The 18,933-nt window shown below is 34.3% G+C and overlaps 2 long non-coding RNA genes across 2 annotated transcripts; both read right to left on the bottom strand.

Moving 5' to 3' along the window:
- Positions 1–6,825: 6,825 nt before the first annotated feature.
- On the bottom strand, positions 6,826–7,274 carry LOC121173052 (uncharacterized). The gene is made up of 3 exons (XR_005887183.1): positions 7,158–7,274; positions 6,971–7,063; positions 6,826–6,899 (listed from the first exon to the last, which is right to left on the bottom strand). It is a non-coding gene; the product is annotated as an uncharacterized lncRNA (long non-coding RNA).
- Positions 7,275–7,999: 725 nt separating this feature from the next.
- LOC121173051 (uncharacterized) lies at positions 8,000–17,070 on the bottom strand. Its single transcript, XR_005887182.1, has 4 exons — positions 16,975–17,070; positions 15,592–15,716; positions 12,353–12,442; positions 8,000–8,191 (listed from the first exon to the last, which is right to left on the bottom strand). It is a non-coding gene; the product is annotated as an uncharacterized lncRNA (long non-coding RNA).
- Between the last annotated feature and the right edge of the window lie 1,863 nt (positions 17,071–18,933).

Raw genomic sequence — 18,933 nt, 5'->3', positions numbered from 1 at the left:
AATAAATTACGGAGGTTTTCAAAAACCTCCGCAGTTAGATTCGCCACAAGCAATTAGCGGCGGTTTTCGAAAACCTCTGGTATCGAGAACATTTTGCAGAGGTTTTTTTGTAGAGGTTTTAAACCTACGCTAACTGTGGAGGTTTATTGGAAGAAGTTTTTATACCTACACTAAATATGTAAGATTTTTGTAGGAGGTTTTAAACCTATGCTAAATGCGGAGGTTTATTAAAAGAGGTTTTAAAACTATACTGATGGAAGCTTGCTTGTGGGACTTCTATGGAGGCTGGATCTTTGAGCTTCAATGGGGTCCTTTAATGGTGATTTTCCACCATGGAGATGCAGCGGAAGACAAAGGAAAGGAGGTGAGAGGAGGCGCCATCCATTAAGGAATAAGCCATGGAAGAAGGAGCTTCACCACCAAGATGAGCCTTGGATAAGAAGCTTGGAGAGGATGCTTCAATGGAAGAAAAGAAAGAGGGAGAGAAAGAGGGAGGGGGAGCACGAAATTGAAGGAAGAAAAAGGGAGAGAAGTTGAACTTTGAGTTGTGTCTCACAAGACTCTCATTCATCAAAGTTACAACAAGTGTTACACATGCTTCTATTTATAGACTAGGTAGCTTCCTTGAGAAGCTTTCTTAAGAAAACTTCCTTGAGAAGCTTTCTTAAGAAAACTTCCTTGAGAAGCTTCTTTGAGAAAGCTTCCTTGAGAAGCTAGAGTTTAGCTACACACACCCATCTAAAAACTAAGCTCACCTCCTTGAGAAGCTTCCTTGAGAAGCTAGAGCTTAGCTACACACCCCTATAATAGCTAAGCTCACCCCCATGACAAAAAAACATGAAAATACAAAAAACAAATCCTACTACAAAGACTACTCAAAATGCCCTGAAATACAAGGCTAAAACCCTATACTACTAGAATGGCCAAAATACAAGGCCCAGACGAAGGAAATACCTATTCTAATATTTACAAAGATAAGCGGGCTCACACTTAGCCCATGGGCTCGAAATCTACCCTAAGGCTCATGAGAACCCTAGGGCCTTCCCTTGGATCTCTAGCCCAATCTACTTGGAGTCTTCTACCCAATGCCCTTGCGGGGTAGGATTGCATCATTCCCTCCACCTTGGAAAGGATTTGACCTCAAATCCCGAGGTTCTTCATACTCTGGGCTCCTTCCCTCAACACCTGTAAAAAGAACAAAAATATATGTATTAGTGGTGTTTGGTATGTAGAAGTAAGGTAAGGTCTGAAAACCTATTTCCTGGGCATCTTCCCATGAAAGAACATGGTTTCTCACCAACTCAATGAGTGGTGCTACAAGTATAGAAAAATATGGGACAAACCTTTTGTAAAAGTTTGTTAAGTCATGGAAGCCCCAAATTTTTCTTATACTTGGTGGAGTGGGCCACTCAGGAATGACCTTTATTCTCTTAGGATTCATGGGAACCCCTTGATCACTATTTGAAAAATTAAGAAAAGTAACGCAATAAAACATACCTTTTTCTGTATTTTCATATTGATTATTCCTACCAAAAAGTATGACAAACCTAAGGTGTCCCATATGAGTACCTAAGTTTGTATTGAAACTAAAAATAAGAACAAACCTACCTAATGGGTCCCTATGTACATACACCATGAAGATGTTAGGTGTACGAGTGATTTTACAAAAGAGGGTTGGACCACTCAAAACATTCATCATACCACCTATTTTAGGAACTTGGTGCCTAATAATACCTATTTTGGGCACCAACAAAGCACAAGGATTTAAGCTCTTGCGAACCAAACCCTCATCCAACAACTTCTTTACTTGAGGAATAAACTAAAGCCCAAGAGGTGTGGCAATGCTAGCAAGTGCCTTTTTACAAAAGAGAAAATGTGGAGGTTTTCTAAGAGGGAAAGTTTCTTTAATGTTTGTCTTTATTGTAAAATGAGTTTCTTTCTTAGCTAAACACTTGGAGGAGACACTTACTTCCTTACACTTCTCTTTAACCACTAATGGTTGTCCTTCTTCTTGGGGGTAGATTTCTTCACTAGATTCTTCCCCTTTTGCTTTTTCACTTTCACTAGAGGAAGGTGAAGTAGTAGCCTCATCTTGGCTACTATAAATGTCTTGGCCCCTCATAATCATGGTTTTTGTGGTGGGGCATTGAGAAGTAATGTGTCCTCTTTCAAGACATTTAAAGCACTTTATAGAGCTAGTTTTCTCTTGCATACTAGCCTTAGGGGCTTGCTTTTCTATTGTCTTCCCCTTATCATCTTTGGGCTTAGAAGGTGTCACCCCTAAGATGACTTGACCTTGGTCTTTCTTTGGATAAGAGTGAGAGCCATAAGATTTTGAAGTAGACTTCTTTTTAAGTTGTTGCTCTACCCTTATTTCCCAATCTAAGTTAGCCTCTACATTGTCCTTCCCATGGAAGTATGAGAGTTTAATGTTAGCCTTTTGAGGCTTTCTTTCCTTTTCTCTTCTATGGGAGTGAGGTCTAAGATGTGACCTATGCCTTCCTTCGTAATAGTCACGAAGTTCTTCACTTAGGCTTTTGCAAGAGTTATGACTACTATAGGAGGCATGTTTTTCTCTTTTCATTTCTTTCATTATTTTTCTTCTTTCTTCCTCTCTTATTTTCTTTCTTTCATCTTGACTTATTTCTTCCACTCTTTTTTTTCCTTTTTCTTTTCTCTCTTGTTTTTCTTTCCATAACTTGAGGGAACTCAACTCATCTAAGATTCTAGATAAAGGGTCTTTATGACTAGTACCCTTGCCATTAACACTAGATGAATGATAACTCATGTTGGTTCCTAAGTTGTGGTTCTTTCTTGTTGGAGTCTTGAAAACAAAAGGTAAAAGAAACTATGGTTGAAACTAGCCAAATAAACACTAAAAGAGGTGTGAAAGATAAGGCAAAAAACTAATTGGTAAAAGGAAAGCTATCTAGGTGGTTTGAAAATGGAAGGTAAAGGAAATAAGCTATGAAAGTAAGCAAGAAATGTAAACTAGGCGAATCCTAAGAGTGTTTGGATGACCACATTCAAGGTTCCCAACAAAACACTCACTATCCTAAGGAAAATTGCCTAAAATTATTACACACAAATGGAAGTTTGGTAACCTATTGAAGGCTCCCAACACACTTCCAATGAAAGGCCTTTTTGTTACAAAACTTGAAAGCAATGAAAGTAAGTAAATTGCAAATTACAAAATTACAAAACGGTCCTCAATTTTGGTGGTTGTTTTCTCTTTGGTGATTCACTCAATTTGGAGTGCTTCTTAGTCCAATAGCTCTTAAGGTGGTTGGCCCCTTGCTTCTGGACTCAAATTCTTCAAGGGATGGCACCAATCCTCCTTCGAATTCCCTATATGGCAACCCACAAACAAGGAAACAAAGAGACAAGCAATAACCAAAGACCAAAAAAAAATGAAATGAAAGCTAAACCAATGGAGTTTTAACAAGACAATTTTTCAAGGATTATTCAACAATTAAAGCAATGAAAAGGACATAGAAGCAAGCTAGGACTCAAAGAGAAACTTAGAATGGCTCTAGAGTAGAGTAAAAAAACTGAAAAAAAAAAGACTCAACAAACCTCTAGCTTTGGCACTTGTCTTCACACTAATTTTCAATTGAAATTTCCAATTATAGAATAAATTTTGAGCCAAAACAACAAGCACACTTCCTTTTCATCTTTTTTTTTCTGGATACTGATTTTCCTGCCAACTTGTGTGATTTTTCGTATTTTTTATTTTTATCCAAATCACTTGTTTCTTTTTTTATAACTTTTTTCCAGAAGTCTAGAAAATTCAGTAAAAATTTTCAGCTCAAAATTCGAAGTAACCAATTCTCAATAATATTTACAAGTTTGTATGTCCAAGCTGCCAGCACCAGCGATTTGTTTCTTTAAGCATGGTATATTGATTGCCTTGGGCTTACTTTCAACCTTCCTATGTATGTTGAACTCACTAGGATTGTTTACCACTGTTTTAGGAGTTCAATATTCACTTAGGATCAACATTTCAGCCAGCAATTCAATCACCAAAACTCAAATTCACAATAGACACAATCATAAGGAAACCTAAAAGTTCACAATCAAAGACTCTCTAAGAATTTTGCATGAACATGTTAAGCACTAATTAACATGAAAGATTTGACTCAAATCAAATAGTAGGCAAAAATAATTTCATACACTCATGAACAAATGAGTTAGACAAAGAAACAAGAAAATAAAATTCAGCACAACATAAGAAATCTTATGTGACAAGTTTCATGACTAGACATGACTTCTATGACAAAACTACAATAGGTGAACAAGTCACTCTAGATTTTTGAGGTTTTCTTCTACTTTAATATTTTTGTAAGAATTTTATGGTTTAGGTTTCAGCCACAAAAAATAACAAGACAAAACTCAAAGGAACCTAAACTCAACACAATTCATGGTTCAAGAACAAGAACAAGAAATTTGAACCATAGAAAATCAAATCTAACTTCTATAGCAAGTTTAATCGGTGGAAACTCTAAAGAATCATGTTAACAACATTTAGAACAAGACATGTGAGGAGATACATGGAGAAAAATGAAGAAACAACAATGGAAGAGAAGGTAAAGAAAAAAAATTAATGGAGGTTTAAGGAGCACCTACTTGAAGCTCTTGTGCTCTGATTACCACTTGATGGAAGCTTGCTTGTGGGACTTCTATGGAGGCTGGATCTTTGAGCTTCAATGGGGTCCTTTAATGGTGATTTTCCACCATGGAGATGCAGCGGAAGACAAAGGAAAGGAGGTGAGAGGAGGCGCCATCCATTAAGGAATAAGCCATGGAAGAAGGAGCTTCACCACCAAGATGAGCCTTGGATAAGAAGCTTGGAGAGGATGCTTCAATGGAAGAAAAGAAAGAGGGAGAGAAAGAGGGAGGGGGAGCACGAAATTGAAGGAAGAAAAAGGGAGAGAAGTTGAACTTTGAGTTGTGTCTCACAAGACTCTCATTCATCAAAGTTACAACAAGTGTTACACATGCTTCTATTTATAGACTAGGTAGCTTCCTTGAGAAGCTTTCTTAAGAAAACTTCCTTGAGAAGCTTTCTTAAGAAAACTTCCTTGAGAAGCTTCTTTGAGAAAGCTTCCTTGAGAAGCTAGAGTTTAGCTACACACACCCATCTAAAAACTAAGCTCACCTCCTTGAGAAGCTTCCTTGAGAAGCTAGAGCTTAGCTACACACCCCTATAATAGCTAAGCTCACCCCCATGACAAAAAAACATGAAAATACAAAAAAAAAAATCCTACTACAAAGACTACTCAAAATGCCCTGTAATACAAGGCTAAAACCCTATACTACTAGAATGGCCAAAATACAAGGCCCAGACGAAGGAAATACCTATTCTAATATTTACAAAGATAAGCGGGCTCACACTTAGCCCATGGGCTCGAAATCTACCCTAAGGCTCATGAGAACCCTAGGGCCTTCCCTTGGATCTCTAGCCCAATCTACTTGGAGTCTTCTACCCAATGCCCTTGCGGGGTAGGATTGCATCATATACTATGGAGGGTTTTTTTTTTTTAAATCATGCTAGCAATAGATGTTTTACAATTAATTTTCTAATTCTCCTTATTTTCTTGTATATAATGATTTTGTATACTCATTTTAGTTTCATAATCTACATGTATTATAATTTTTCATTTTCTTATGATATCGATAAAAAAATGTAATAAAAAAACTCATAATGAGGATGTAAAAATTATATTTCAATAACCAAAATAATAGCATATAGTTCAAAGATTTATAATTCAAATTTCTATTGTAAATCAAAGTATGACATAAAATCCATAACAAAGTAATATTAGTATTGTACTAAACTTTAAATCAAAAATACATTATAAGCAAACTAAGGGTTGCTAGCACCAGAAGATCCTCTTGCATCCAAAGGTGTATTAGGAACACTTGAAGCATCATTTAGCTGAAATAAGAAAAGTAAAAACACTTAGTCACATATACTATATACAAGGGTGTATCACACATACTAAATCATAATGACCATCAATAAAAATAATCAATTCTAAACAATTGTTTTAATATTCTAAACTTATGCATGGTTATTACCTTGGTCATGTATGTTTATTTAAAGACCTAACTTGAGATAAAGAGTATTAAGAGCTAGCCAAAATGAATAAAATTCTACCTTAATATTGTTGATTAACTATAAAATCTACCTACAAAACTGTAAATTAATTAGCTTAATAAACACACGTACCAATTACAAAATATATTTTCTAACTAATATGCGTGAATAAATTAATAAACTATAGACATATGTAAAACAGTTTTAAGAGTACATTGTGTATTATACTAACAAGTTTTAGGATACCTCACATATACATAATGATGTATGCATATTAATTACTTACATGTGTTTGATCAGGAGTGAAATAACTAGCTAATTCTTCAGGGATCCTTCCTTCCTTCATTATCATGTAGGCCTTAAAAGCTGATTCTAAATTGTTGTATTTCTCTTGCCATTGGTTTGAAGATGGAAAGCCAACACCAGATGAAGAAGAGCTCAGACTAGAAGCTCGAAGTCTTGTGTTCCTGAATGTATTAGAAGGAACAGCTCCTAATCCCATGCATCGCACTCTCCCAGAGTGCTCTAACCCTAACACTCTACCAACAACATCAAGAGGAGAAACTTCAGATTCATCAACTATGCTTTGAGTCAATCCTACTTCAATTTGTTCCTGCAAACATGTAATAAAAGGAATTACAAAAGTTTTAAGATTAAGCACAATCCTTGAAAACAATGTCACTAAAGAAAAACATACCGCTATAGTCTTTGATGCTTCATTTACGAATGATCCATCTTTCCTTTTATGAGTTTCAATATATAATTGTCCACGACTTGGTAGCTTCCCAGTTTCTAACAACTAAGATAAATAAAGAGTAAGTAAACATTGAACTTTTTTAATTAGTAAAAGTTAACATTTAGTGTCATTACCAACTCATTTCTTCTTCTAGGATTAGCTTTGGATCCACCAGTGTGTGGAATAACTTGCTTGCTTCGAATTTCTTTATTTCTCCTACAAAGTTCCTATATGCAAAGCAATTTCAAGTTTACAACTTGTAATAGTAATCATATAATTAGCTATAAAAACAATTCAATAATTAAAACAATCTAATTGTACCAATGTGGATGGTTTATGACGATAATGAACAAAACGAGCCCATTGATCTTTATCTATGCCTATCGGCACATTTTTTATGATTTCATCTCTTGTTTTGGTTGGATTGTTGAATTCATTCCATAAGCTTTGCCTATTTGCAGCCCATTTTCTTCCCATACTCAATTTGCAATACCGTTTTGCACCAGCTTCATTTATCTTAAAATAAAATTGAGGCTAAAAAAAAGACAAATTTATCAAATATCATATGCAAAATAATATATATATATATATATACATATATATATATATATATATATATATATGAAAAATAGTAAAGATAAGGTTTCTAAGTGGTGTAGATATAAAAAGTTATATATAACTAATTGACATACCTTTAAAATTGTTTCAAAGCAATCATCAAAATAAGCTTTAGGTACGCCTGAAGGTCCAGACCATCTATCATAATCCATAGGAAATAATTTGCAATCAGCTGCTAGTGTTCCAAGAAATCCTGCAAGCAAGGCTTGTGCTTCACCAATTGCTTGGCCTTGGTCATCAAAATTCACAATGATGCGTAACTCCCTAGGTAAGCTATTGACTCCCTTAACTTTCACCTTAATCTTCTTGATCGTTTCTTCAGAGTCTTTAACAATAAAATAATTTCTTAATAAGAAAATGTAATATACTTCATATGATGATAATTACAAAACTAAAAATAAAATACAATACTTGTATACCTATTGCCTCAACAGTCCAACAGTGTGTAGACTCACGCCCAACATGACGTCTAGTTGTTTCATCTTCTTGTGGAACTTCAGATGTTGATACATGAGAGAGAGGGACATTACTAGTTGGGACTTCAGGAGCTTGTGTGGAATCACTTGGTGGGGAAGAAATTTCAGGATTCATTGCTGGAACTTCAGATGTTGATTCATGAGAAAGAGGGACATTACCAGTTGGGATTTCAGGAGCTTGTGTGGAATCACTTGGTGAGGGACATTGTGGTTGAGGTGCTGATTTTTGTGGATTTCTAAAACGCTTCACCTTTGGCATGACTACATATTCATGACAACAATATTAAGAGAAAAATAAATAAAGAATAATAAAATTTAAGATGACATACTATCAAAATTAAAACAAGATTAAAATAATTAACAAATGAAATAATAACAACATTTATAAGTCAATCAACTATATCATATTTAGGAAAATGTGAATTTCTTACTATTTTAGGAGTTACAATTCAATCAACTATATCATCATTTAGATGGTTTGTAGCCAATTGTACATATTGATCATCAAGCCTAGAAAATTGTTCAAGTTGTTGCTCTTGGTATCGCTCATTTTCATATGCATTTTCTTCTACTTCTTCTCTCATGTCATATAAATCTCTTGGCTTTATGTGTACAACAACACTCCATCCTTCATTGACAACATCATCTACATAATACACCATTTGTGCTTGAGATGCTTCAATGTATGGTTCATGTTCTTCACGATCACCAATATGAATCAATCTATCAAAGTTAACACAATTAAAATTCCAACAATCCTTTTTATACCCTCTATCTCGTGTAGTATCAACCCATTTACATTTAAAAAGAATAACAGAGAATCGACCATAGTAGTTAATCTCAATGATATCTTCCAACTTCCCATAATAAGGTAAATCTGCTTGCCTTAAGTTGCCATCAATGCTACTTGAAACACATGATGTGTTAGATGTTAAGAAAAAACCACTGTTTTGTGTTTTTAATCCTTCTTCTCGAGCCAAGGTTCGAAATTTGAACCCATTAATATTATATGCAGTAAATCTTGTTGCATTGTCCAACGGTCCTCGTGCTAAAAACTTCAGATCAGTAGACATTTCATTCATTGTATCTGGATTCATAATCTAAAAAAATTGGAAGTTAGAGTTTGAAACAAAGACGGTAAAAAAATCCCTATCCACTAAATGACTACTCACCCGCTTTCTAAACCAATCAACAAACTCTTTACTGACTTTTTTCTCTATCTCTGTAGACGAAGGTCTTCTTCCTCTTGAACTCCTTTTTATGAATTCTCTAAATTCACTACATAAATTAATTATTATAATCAATACACATGACTATTATTTATAAGTAGTATAACAATAAAAGTTTATGTCACTTTACTTACTCCACAAATGGTGTGACTAGTGCAATTAAGGAGCACATATCGATGAGCTTGCAATTTTTGCATTGGAGTTAAAGTGAACATTGAACAAGCTCCTACTGGTTTTCCAATTTGTGGGAAGATAGAGGACACAAAAAAGGTCTCATTATCAATTGGGTTATCACAAACACGTTTAGGTCTATTGAACCTTGTCTCGATATCTTCAATGTACCGAGAACAAAAGGTAAGAGACTCTTCAGCTAAATACCCTTCAGCTATGGATCCTTCAGGTTGTGCCTTGTTTCTCACAAAGGATTTTAAGTGACCTAATTCCCTATAGAAATAACTAACAATTAAAGAGTGTACAAGCAAGATATTTATAATATAACATCATAAATTTAAATTATTTAAATCTTTACCTCTCTACTGGATACATATATCGATAATGCACTGGGCCTCCAAGTTTTGCTTCCTCTATAAGATGAACAGTTAAATGAACCATAACTGTGAAGAATGATGGAGGGAATAACATTTCTAAGTGGCATAGTGTAACCACAATGCGATCTTCGAGCAACTGAAGTTCTGGAAGATTTAAAGTTTTACCACAAAGTATTCTAAAAAAAGAACAGAACTCCACTAAGACAGAAGTCACATGGTCTGGCAACAAGTTACGAATTGCTAGTGGTAGCAATTGTTCCATAATAATATGGCAATCGTGACTTTTTAACCCAGATATTTTATTAAGTTTCTCATCAATACATCTGGAAATGTTACTTGAGTAACCATCTGGTACTGTAATAGTCTTCAAAGTTTTCAAAAATAACTTTTTGGTACCACGTGTTAGTGAAAACAAAGCAAGGTGATACTTTCCATTATCATCTGGCCAAAGATCAGGCCTTAAGCCCATTTCTTTTAAGTCTTTTCGAGCATTAAGGTTGTCTTTTGATTTATCCTTCTCATGGAGCATTGTATACATGACATTGTTGCATACATTTTTTTCAATATGCATAAAATCTAGATTATGTCGTAACAAGTTAGACTCCCAATATGGAAGTTCAAAGAATATGATTCTTTTATTCCACTGTGTGACTTCTTGTCTAGATCTTTTTCTTGTTCCATTTTGAATAGCTCCAGTTCCAAATGTAGTATTAATATGTTCCACTTGTCGAAAAATCTCAGATCCAGATAATTTTAATGGTGGGTTTCGTTCTTCTATGCTTCCATCAAAGTGAACATGGTTCAATCTAAATTTATGATTTCTACTTAGAAAACGACGATGCCCCATAAAACACCACTTGTTACAATTTCGAAGGCGACAAGGTTCCGCATCTAAATTGCAAGTTGGGCAAGCCAATCCTGTGTGTATGTTCCAACCAGATATGATGCCTAAGCCAGGAAAGTCACTAATTGTCCACATAAGAGCTGCTCGCATTCTAAAATTTTCATTTAAGGATGAGTCATAGATGTCCACACCACTCCATAACTCACATAACTCTTCTACAAGGGGCTTTAGGTACACATCTATGTTATTTCCAGGAGATCGCTTGCCTGGAATGATCATTGATAGAATGAAGGAAGTGTGGTTCACACATATTCAAGGTGGAAGATTATATGGAATTAAGAAAACTGGCCAGATGCTATAGGTAGAACTCAAGGTCCTAGCAGGATTAAAACCATCAGTAGCAAGGCCTAAACGAACATTTCGAGGATCTGAAAAAAACTCAGGATGGATTAAATCAAATGTCTTCCATGCCTCTCCATCTCTTGGATGCCTTAACAACCCATCTTTATTGTCTTCCAAAACATGCCATCTCATATCTTTTGCAATCTTACAACATGTGAACAATCTTTGCAATCTTGGTTTCAATGGAAAGTAACGTAAAACCTTTGCAGCTATTTTATTCTTCTTGTTGGGTTTCCATCTAGATGTACCACAATGCTTACAAGCATCCAAACTTTTTTCATCATCTCCCAAATACAACATGCAGTGTTTTGGACAAGCATCTATCTTTTTATAATTAAGACCAAGCTTGTTAATAATTTTCTTTGCCGCATAAATAGAAGGAGGAAACTTTGCTTTTTCAAATGCGTCATTTAACAAATCCAATATCATAGTCATTGCCTTATCGCTTAATCCACACAAAACTTTTATATGATATAATTTGATTATAAATTCTAGTTTTGTGTACTTGCTTCCTTCATACAATGTTTGGCTCCCGTCCTTTAGAAGCTCATAAAAGCCATTATGATCTTCTCTTGGTTCATCATTTACTATTTCATCTTCATTTAATGGTTGTGATGCACCTACATTAGGGTCATGTTGCCTATATTGTTCAAATGCGTCATTGATCATCATTTCCATTTTTTGAGGTTGAACACCACTATCTTGGAAAACATCTTCCACTTGAGAAGATTCTAATGCTTGCTTTTCACCATGAAGATCCCATATAACATAGTTTTGAGGAAATGGTTTTATATAGCAAGTGATCTTCAACTATGTCTCTAGTTTACCATTTCATAAATCCACATTTTGGACATGGACACCGAATCATTTCTCCTACAGCTCCATTCTTAAAAGCAAAATCTAAGAATTTACTCAAACCAATGGAGTAATCAATTGAGTTTCTGGCCTTTGAAATCCATGACTTATCCATTACAAAAGATACCTAAACAATTTTATTAAAATAATTTATCACACTATGATAATATAACATAGTATAATATGTATTAAAAAAAAGTAAGTCCCCCACAAAATTATAATATAAATTAAGAAGAAAAACTATAATAATTATTCTAACTAAAAAGAATAATTGGTGGGGGAAGAAGCATAACCTAAGATTCAATACTAATTTTTATGTTACAGCTACTACCATATATGTTATAAAATAAGAATAGGTATTTAGAATAAAAACCAATGGAACCAACAAAAAAATGAATTACAAAAAATTATAATAAATTACACTTGTTAGCTAACTAGTAGAGGTCGTAACATAAAAATACTATCATGAAAATGTAATGTACGTTGAAAAAACATAAAAATAAAGATTACAATGTTTAATCAAAATAAGAGAGAGATAAAGTACCTTTGAACTTCCAGTAAATGAAAGCAGAGGAATGTGTTTTTTGTTATTGCCTAACCAATTTCAGCACCTCTCAAGAACTTCAGCTACAAGCTTTAAAAAAAATAAGAAAATTAAGTTAGTATTATATACGACAAGGCAAATTAACCACTTATTTTTTGGAGCAAGTGTGCTACAAATCCAAGCCGAAATTGCTTGCATCAATGCCAAATTATTTATATATCTGTCTTAACATATTCAAATAGGATATATATATGATATATCTACTCTATGCACAAAAATTTAGCAAAGTGTATCTAAGAAAATCAGTGTTGTGCCTTTGATAGATCCCAAAATGGTGGATACTGTTCCACCAGACCCAATCAGTGTCTTTATAAGTCTGGATATATTACATCTATTAAATCCAACATCTTTTCCTAATAAATAACAGTGCCACAACATTGGTGAACCTAACAAACCACAATAGGTTTCAATTTTGGATATTCAAATACAATAACACTTACAAAAATATTATCACTCGTAATGATTAATTTTATTTACTACACTCATAGAACTGTCTCTTGTAAAAAAAATGCACCTAATCCATGAAAAAAAAAACAGAATAAAAAAAAGGCTACGTTGACGAAAAAATTGACCCAAAGCATTCCCGTTCCACCCACCAAAAAACTCCCTACTCCCCACCCTCTCTCATAAACGAACATACGATGTTAAATGTTATTGGTAGTGACAAGAATAAGAGTAATGTAGGTGCAGGTGATATGAGAAAATCATAAAAGCCAGCCCCACTCCAAAACCAAAACCATCAGAAAACCCTGTTCTTCCTAACCCCCCTTGTTCAAATACGAATCAAGTCTATAATAAACAAATACCATTAATTGGGACGTGGATGTTGTTCTATGTGGCGACAAAAGAGGGATGAAACTCAGAAACTTAGTGGGATACTCTTTTATCCTTATCAACCTCGTGATTTTACTCCTTCCTCACTTCACTGTGCTCAGACCCTCCCTGCACCCATTTGTTCTGTAGCTCATGAGAGAACAATAAACAACGTAACATATTAAGGTCTATGTGTGTGTATGTGCAAATAAATATGAAATATGTACATGGTGCAATCAAAATACTATGCCATATATGAACAAAGAGTGGAAGAAATTGAGAAAAAGAAAGTAATCGGATCTTAATTTTATTAATAGTATTTTTTTAATGATGGGATGATAAATGATTTTTTTTTCTTTTTGACTTTTTAGAAATCGAAATGGTTAAAGTTGTTGCCACCGTACATAATAAAGAAAAAACAAAAGAAAGTGAGAAATAAAGTGCCCTAGACGAAATTACGTGGTTCTACAAGGGCCAGAAAGCGAAAGTTCCCCCTTGAATGCAAAAGTTTGAATATTTCTTCGTGGAGAGAAGGGAGGAAAAAATTATTGCAAGAAAAGAAACACACAAAAAAGTAATGCAAAAAAATTGTTTCAGTACATTATCAGGAGTAGATGAATCATGATTTTAGTGGATATGGGTCCAAAATTCCAAATTAAAGTTCAGAAGTGTGGTTTTGTTTGGAAGTGGCTAGTGGGTCGATCTACTAGTAATAAAGGGGGTGTAATGTAAGGTGTTGAGTCAATTTTAGAGTTGGATCTGGCACTACTAATCTGAGCAAATCAGTGTATCTAAGCAATTTCAATTTTCACAAACGAAGCCTTCAGTTAGGCAAAGTGTATCTAAGCAAATCAGTGTTGTGCCTTTGATATATCCCAAAAAGGTGGATACTGTTCCACCAGACCCAATCTTTATAAGTCTGGATATATTACATCTATTAAATCCAACATCTTTTCCTAATAAATAACAGTGCCACAACATTGGTGAACCTAACAAACCACAATTACAACCATGACAGCATCCATGTTCTTCAATATCCAATGCCCTTAACATTATCTAGTGATTCATATTTTGAGATTTGAAAGTCCAAAAAAATAAAAGAATATATATATATATATACATGTGTCACTCCATGCTCTGAACAGAACACAACTCCAAAATCTCCAAACACATTCTAGAACTTCATTCCATGTTACAATTAGATAGCTAAGGTAATGACTAATACTAATAACATAAACAGTGATTATCACTTCTTCATGACTGACTAGAACCTGTTCTTGTTAACGTATCTAATTGAAGACTCAAGAAAATCAGATTTCTCTGGCAACAAACTAACATAATTTATTATTCATTTATGTATAAAGCTTAAATGAACCTAACATTTTTATGCCCCGGCCATATATATATATATGCATCTGTATTGGATAATAATAACAATTAATTGATGGGCATTACTCTTTTTCAAAAGCAAAAAAATAATGCACGATTGAGTTTCTTTAGCACAATTTATTATTCAAATGCTACCAACTATAAAACAAAAGATGGAATTTAAAATTAAATTGAATTAGATCATTGTCAAAAGAAAAAGTTAGATATACCAGTATCTGACCATCAAAGATATTTTCCATCTCATGCATAATATAATCCCAGAAAGGCAATAGGATAAACAAGTAACATCAACAAATTATGCAGCTTTTGATTTCAGTGTCAGGATTTTATATCAATTGTTAAAAAGGTTATAAATGTCAGCTCAGTTAACTCCAAAATTAGGTGAATCATTATTAATGAAATCAATAGTCAGTTATATTTTATTATATGCAATGGTTCTAAGCCCAGGCTGAATGCTCTTACATTTGTTCTACTAGCAATAAAGGGGGTGTAATGTAAGGTGTTGAGTCAATTTTAGAGTTGGATCTGGCACTACTAGTCTGAGCAAATCAGTGTATCTAAGCAATTTCAATTTTCACAAACGAAGCCTTCAGTTAGGCAAAGTGTATCTAAGCAAATCAGTGTTGTGCCTTTGATAGATCCCAAAAAGGTGGATACTGTTCCACCAGACCCAATTAGTGTCTTTATAAGTCTGGATATATTACATCTATTAAATCCAACATCTTTTCCTAATAAATAACAGTGCCACAACATTGGTGAACCTAACAAACCACAATTACAACCATGACAGCATCCATGTTCTTCAATATCCAATGCCCTTAACATTATCTAGTGATTCATATTTTGAGATTTGAAAGTCCAAAATAATAAAGGAGCAGAGGAAAAAAGGAAGCCAATAATAATAATAATAAAGAGAAGGGAAAAAATTATGGGCACAATGGAAAGAAATATTTAAGTGCCAAAGGGTAGGTAGCCACCTCAAACAAGGTCAGATCAGTCCCACCAGTTATGTCCCAAACAATTCCAGTAGCCCTCTCTATACCAATATCCAGTAAAGGTGACTGGATGGCATTTAATACAGCATCTCTTGCCCTTGATTTTCCTTAAACACAAAAAGAAGCCACGTGATAAATTTCAATAATATATGTAGCTCAAAAATTAGAATGCCAAAAAAACAGAAAGTGGTGTAGAAGAGGTAAAAAAAATTGTATTATGTTAACCATTACAGCATAATATTAGGAATATCTTCAGAGTTCAGATTACGTTAGAATATATTAGCATATCTTCAGAATATACTGTGAAATCAATTAGTCATGTAAATGAGGAAGCAACCTAAGGAATTGTTTCCTGGTTTATTTCCTTAGTTATTAAGGGTTGGTTATATACTAGTGCTTGTATTAGTGGACTTGTTTGCTTTGTTGGGTATACAAAAAATAGTTATAATGCAATGCCAGCCATGCCCCAAAAATCACTTCATTTGTATAAATCCTTTCCTTTTGGACATGCATGCTGATGAGCCAATATGTACAACCGTCGAACATTTATAGTTTGAGTATCACACAATCACACTACTCTCTACACATTATACAATCTTATTGTAATCAAAACAGAGGATCAAGAGCTTCTTCAGATTCCAATCACTGCATAATTATGAATCAAATAGAAGATCAAGAATTGGAGGCTACATTGCAGTTTCCATATACATAATACATTGAAGTTTGCTCACCGGGCAAAGTACATTGAAATACGAGCAGCACAAAACAAGGCAAGTTAAATTTGATTACTTTTTTTTGGTTGAATCAAAATTTTATTCCTACCAAATGACAATGTACAGCCTGCACACAATACAAAGAACAAGAAACAACTCCTGATTTTTTTTCTGCATAAGTATAGAAATTTCTCACATTCATCACCACTTCCTCGTTTAGCTTCAAAATTCTTACCATCTCCGTGTGCAATTCTAGAGTATGTTTATCGCTCAAATTTTTAATGGAAGAGAATGAGAGATGTTTTGAATGGTTTTCTTTTTGTTGCGTTGGAAGAATTTCTATGAACCCCGATTTAAAAAGCAATATTTCAATGAACCACAATTTAAAAGGCAATATTTCTATTAATCCTATATTTAAAAGGCAATTAGGAATGTTGAAATTAATCAAATTATAGGATTTTAGGTATTGAAGGAGAAAAATGAGAGAATATAGATTATGTATATTGTGATGGGTTACAAGGTGATACAAATCATAAAGCACTACCCCTTATTAGTGTATTGCCTTAGGTCCTAACTCTATCCCTTAAAATTTTGTAATTTGAGTTCTGTCCAAGCTTTATTAGGACGACTAGATTGAAGTTTGAATACTTACAATAGAACTCTGTTGTATCAGGTAGTCCTGTGGCCTTAAAATCATACATGCACCGCCAGCAAAGTTCAGACTTGAGGAAAAACGTTAGTGACACTGAACACAATACAAATAAAAGAAGTTAGGAAAAGAGAGTATCGAGATGATCTAATTTTTAGCACTCAATTAGCAAAAGGAGGATGGACTGAAAAAAAAAGGTCCAGAAAAAGGAGGCATTAAATGTTCAGCCTAACCTGGAGGTGATTAAGTAACACTTATTTCCCCTGGAAACAACCGTGCATACAGATTGTGGAATTGCAGTTGTAATCTGCATTAATGAAAAAAAACATTTTGCCATTAATATTTGATAAAACTCCAACCTAGAAAAAAGTATGCAGCGATCCTTCAAGACCTAGATTCTTGGTCTGAATCTGAGTGACTCTCCCTCCAGAACAGTAAACATAAGACCATGAAGGAGGGCCACAAGGGTTTGTGACACCATAACAACCCTTTTCTGAAATCATTCAGAATTCTGAGATCATTCGGGTTTGTGACACCATAACAACCCATTGTGATCATCAGGGTTAAAAACACAAAGATGCTAACTTTCATCATACCCATCATGGTTACCTTAACCCCACAGAGAAAACAAAAATCAAGGTAGAAACTTTCCCATAAAACTCACAACCCCATTTGTGTCAAAGATCGGCATCTGAGTCGTAGGAACAGAATGAGACAGCAACAACAGACCCAGTGGGAAAAGAACAGAACATGTGAGTATAAATGTGCAGTACCGAGAAAGAAAAAAAAAACAAGGAATAGTTGCAACCCTAGCGTAGGATGGTTGTTCAGGGAATCGGAAAAGGGAAAAGAAAAAAAAAACAGATACTCTTATCGAAAGGAAAAATCGAAGAAGAAAACGAAACAATTGAAGAGTGGATAAAGGAGAAGAAGAAAAGTGAAGAGAGAATCTTGTACCTGAGTTGAGAGCGGAAGTGAGGGGTGGAATTAGGGATTGAAGGTTGGGGACAGCCAGTACATATTGGGATTTTGTAAATTTTTTAGAGGGAATTTTTTTTTTTGCCGGGAAAAAATATGATTTTTATTTTATTTTAAAGAGAAAAGAGTGAAAAAATAATATTTAATTAGCAGAGGTTATAACACCTCCGCAAATTAAGTACAAAAAATTGTAGTTTTTAATAAATTAAGGAGGTTTCTAAAACCTCCACAAAATAACCTCCATTATTTAATATTTTTTTTGTAGTGTTGTGCTTTCCTTCCTCCAATCAAACTCACCCAATACACTCCCCCAAATTTGGGACTTGTCTTGAACCGTAATGCTCACCTACAACGTAAGGAAAGGTAGACAGAAATTATAATTTCAATTAGGCTTGGGGTTCAACTCATTCAATCAAATTCAAGCTCAATATGGGTGCAAGGGTTTCATCATTCATGAATAGGGTAAGGCTATTTGGCTAAGTGGCTAAATCAATCAATCATGGCCTTCATCATTTCCAAATCATGCATTCATTCAGTATTCAGAGATTCATGCAAAAATTGATATTTGATGCTAGTCGTTATCTCATATTTTAGATTCACACATCTCACCGGGTTATAGCCAATGATTACCTTCACTATTTACCTGTCAAACAAACTAACATTTTCACTCATGCCCCTAATTCATATTCTTTCTCTTCTAACTACAGCATACTTATTCAAGGCATGTGATCTAGCAACGCAATTCATGCAATCAATCAAATTCAAACCAATCAACAAACACCAAGGATTTAAACCAAAAAAATGTTTCAAAAACCAAACCACTGTGCATAGTTCAAAACCATAAACTGTTCCAAAAAGCTGTAAAATGTGCTAAGTAAATAAACTAAAACTAAAACTGAAACTAAATCTAAATAGCGGAAATATAAATAAAATCCTGTCGTCAATCCTCCTGTGCTGGTGTCGGGTCATCCTGAGGTGATGAGG

Source organism: Glycine max, chromosome 11 (assembly GCF_000004515.6).
Source record: "Glycine max cultivar Williams 82 chromosome 11, Glycine_max_v4.0, whole genome shotgun sequence".
Lineage (NCBI taxonomy): Eukaryota > Viridiplantae > Streptophyta > Magnoliopsida > Fabales > Fabaceae > Glycine > Glycine max.
This window is presented reverse-complemented; position numbering and strand designations above follow the sequence as displayed.